The sequence below is a fragment of the Leopardus geoffroyi genome, chromosome A1, assembly GCF_018350155.1.
Source record: "Leopardus geoffroyi isolate Oge1 chromosome A1, O.geoffroyi_Oge1_pat1.0, whole genome shotgun sequence".
Lineage (NCBI taxonomy): Eukaryota > Metazoa > Chordata > Mammalia > Carnivora > Felidae > Leopardus > Leopardus geoffroyi.
In genome coordinates, this window is record NC_059326.1 from 162,669,061 (window position 1) to 162,672,641 (window position 3,581).

The 3,581-nt window shown below is 33.6% G+C and overlaps 1 non-coding gene across 1 annotated transcript; it reads left to right on the forward strand.

The window, feature by feature from the left end:
• Positions 1–2,555: 2,555 nt before the first annotated feature.
• LOC123581867 lies at positions 2,556–2,659 on the forward strand. The gene has a single exon (XR_006704056.1). It is a non-coding gene; the product is annotated as a U6 spliceosomal RNA (small nuclear RNA).
• The last annotated feature ends 922 nt before the right edge of the window (positions 2,660–3,581 follow it).

Below are 3,581 nucleotides of genomic sequence, written 5' to 3' on the forward strand. Positions count from 1 at the left end.
TAATCTTTGTTAAGAGATAAAAGTAGGGAGAAACAAAATAAACAAAAACATTCAAGTGTCTCCCTAATCCTCCCTCATTCCTCCATCCTGACCTTCTTTTTTTTGGACACTCTCTTTGTCACCTCCATAAAAGCAACTGGATAAATAGCAGTCAATGACCTTTCCTTAGTGAGAGGGATGAAACTACAAAATCAGGCCTTTAATCTGAACCTCAAAAGAAAGCCCATTTCAGGCAGGCATAGGCCTAAGGGCTGCACCTTGAATGCCTGAAACACCTATATATCGCACTATTTTTAGTGACAACATCCAAAGTAATTTTAGCACTTGATAAAGACCAAAATGACTTCACACAACATTACCATTAGAGCATTTCATGCTACCATAAAAGAGGCACTAATTACCACAGGAAGTCAGGGACAGCTTTATATTTTTCTCTATAAAAGACATAATACATTATAAACTCCATAGTTAGCATCATTCTGTCATGAGCTCTTTTTAGATTTAAATATAGACTACTTCCATTTGCAAAGCTCATGTCTGAAGAATCGTGAATGACCTATTTACACTATAAGCATTTCTTTAAAACTGATATAAGGAGCTTATTTCAGTCCCCAAACAAAAATGTTCACTTGTGCTAAGTCAACAGGGAGAATTTCTTATCCAAGCCTCCAATTTTCTACTTGATTCTTTATCACCAACAATGAAGCTTTCTTGCATGTGGAAAGAATCTAAACCTGGTAACTTTCAGTGGCAATGCTACAAAAGGTGTCTTCCTATTGTAGGCACTAAACCTAGATAGAAGAGGAGGAAAGAGTTTTATTTTATTGTATTACTACAAATCGTTGCCTTGAGATCATGGTACTTCTGGGATAGAATAAGATCAAATGTTTTAAACTCTATTTTTACTATACTGTAATTTAAAAATAAAAATTCTATAAGGCCCTTCACATGAGAATACTTTTCATGAGATCAGAAGGACAACAAACGAACACCACATGCATTATCTAAATAGTAAGTGCAACACTGGATGAAGTACAAGTATGTTCATCGTGGGCTAAATACAATCATACTTTGAATGTAGTCTGTTGTTTCTTCCAATGTTTACTTCTATTCTAGGCAATTTTGAATTCCAGTCCATTTTTCTCTTCCAAAGCCAAGCTACAGTTTGTCAAGTTATTATATTTTATCATAGATCTACATTATCAGTGTGTATTTAGTGAATATTAATACAATAATAATTATATGTTGCATATGTGTAAATGTTCAACAAATGCAACTCAAATGCAAGTGAAAATTATTCTCATATATTTCTAACTTAAAGCAATACAATACTGAGCTTAGAGTCAAAAAGTAACCCCTTAATATCTTATACAGTTTACCCTTGAACAACATGGATGTGAACTACATGGGTCCACTTAAATCCAGATTGTTTTTTATGCAATACAGTGCTATTAAATGTATCTTCTCTCCCCTGTGAGTTTTTGAGGAGTCCCAAGTTATACATAGATTTTCCACTGCACAGGGCGTAATTCCCCTAACCTACATATTGTTCAAGTATGAACTGTAATAATGACTGACACAGGACTTGACATTATTGCCTCATTCAAAGTCTGGGAGTAAAATAGAACAAAATAAAAGTAAAGTTAAATACTTGGCATTAAAAATTTAACTATTAATTATAATATTTATTAACAGTATTGTAAGGTATAATTTTTATAAAAGTGTACTTCCAAGATGTAGTAGTCTTAGAAATAAATGGATGAGTATAGAAAACAATTCTTCTATGTTTGTCACATTAAAAATCTATGTTGCTATTTCAAAATTTACATCTCAGATCCTTTCCACTAGTAATCCTTAAGGAAGTAAAATAGTGAAAAATGAGTATTATGTATTCATTAAATGCCAACTATGTGGCACTGTACTCTTTGCTTGGAATTCAAATATGAAACACATTCTCCTTGCCTTTAAGGAGAGTATTTGGGAATAAGCAAAAAATATACACATAATTCCAATTCAACATAGTAATTATTAAGCAAGTATGTAAGAAATATACAAGAGACTAAATACTTCTCTCTTAGAGCTTCCACTTGTCCTTTTTCGTAAGTTTCTTTTTATTGTTTTTAAAGGTGTGCAAATTACAACAAAGGCTATAACTTTCCTATGAATTATTTTTCTTTTTGCACAGCAGCCATGAGTTTTAAACAGGGCAAGATTCTGAGACAATACCACAAGAGTTTATCTCCTATTCTGTAAGTTATATTGCCAACCTCTTCTAATTGGCATGAAACTAAATAAAAATAGAAGAGTTAGCAGGTATTATACACTGAGTTCTTTAGGTTGTGGGCTCTACTAACCTACCTAGAAAAAAATGGGTATACAAAGGTAAAATCCAGCTAATATTCCACATGCAGAGCAAGGCACCTTGGCTTTGGATCTTGTCTGTGAACTTTGTTAAATTCAGGTAAAGATTCCTTATGGACTAATGACAGCCCTAAGTTTTAGGGCCTCCATTAGTGGGCATGCTATAAGAAATCTGCTTCTATAAAAGATCCCTAGTGTTTGGTTGGCAGCACGTACACAAAATTGGAATGATTCAGAGAGCTTAGCATGATCCCTGTTTAAGAATGACATGCAAATTTGTGAAGAATTCCATATTTTTACATACCTTATTCATGAATAAGAAGAATATTGTAAAACTGGCCACACTACCCAAAGTGATCTACAGATGCAACATAATTTCCATCAAAATGTCAAAGGCTTTCCTCACAGAAATAGAAGAAAAAATTCTAAAATTTGTGTGGAACGGCAGAAGAACCTGAGGAGTGAATACAATCCTAAGAAAAAAAGAAAAAAGCTGAAGGCATCACACTTCCTGATTTCAAACTATATTTCAAAGTGTTAGTAATAAAAACAGTAAGGTGATTGCACAAAAAACAGACACATAGTTTAATAGAACAGAATAGAAAGCCCAGGATTAAATTCTAGCATATATGGTCAACTACTATGTGATAAGGGAGCCAATGAGGAGAGGATAGTGTCTTCAACAAATGGTGATGAGAAAACTAGAGAAATACAGGTGGAACAAGGAAACTTCTATCTCATACCACTCACAAAAATTAACTTGAAATGGATCAAAATCATAAACATAAGAATCGATACCATAAACTCCTAGGAGAAACATAAGAAACAAGCTCATCAATATTGGTCTTGACAATGATTTTTTTTTTTTTTTTTGGACAGGACACCAAAGTACAAACAACAAAAGCAAAAATTAATGAAAGAGAATACATTAAACTCAAAACCTTCTGCATGGCAAATGAAACAATTAAAATGAAAAGACAATGTACAGAATAAAAGAAATTTTCCACAAACAATATACTAGATAACAAGCATCCGACTTGGGCTCAGGTCATTATCTCATGGTTTGTGGGTTCAAGACTCACATTGGGCTCTGTGCTGAGAGCTCAGAGCCTGGAGCCTGCTTCAGATTCTGTGACTCCCTCTCTCTCTGCCCCTCCCCTGCTCGTGCTCTCTCTCTCAAAAATAAATAAACATTAAAAACAAATTACTTAATTAAAACA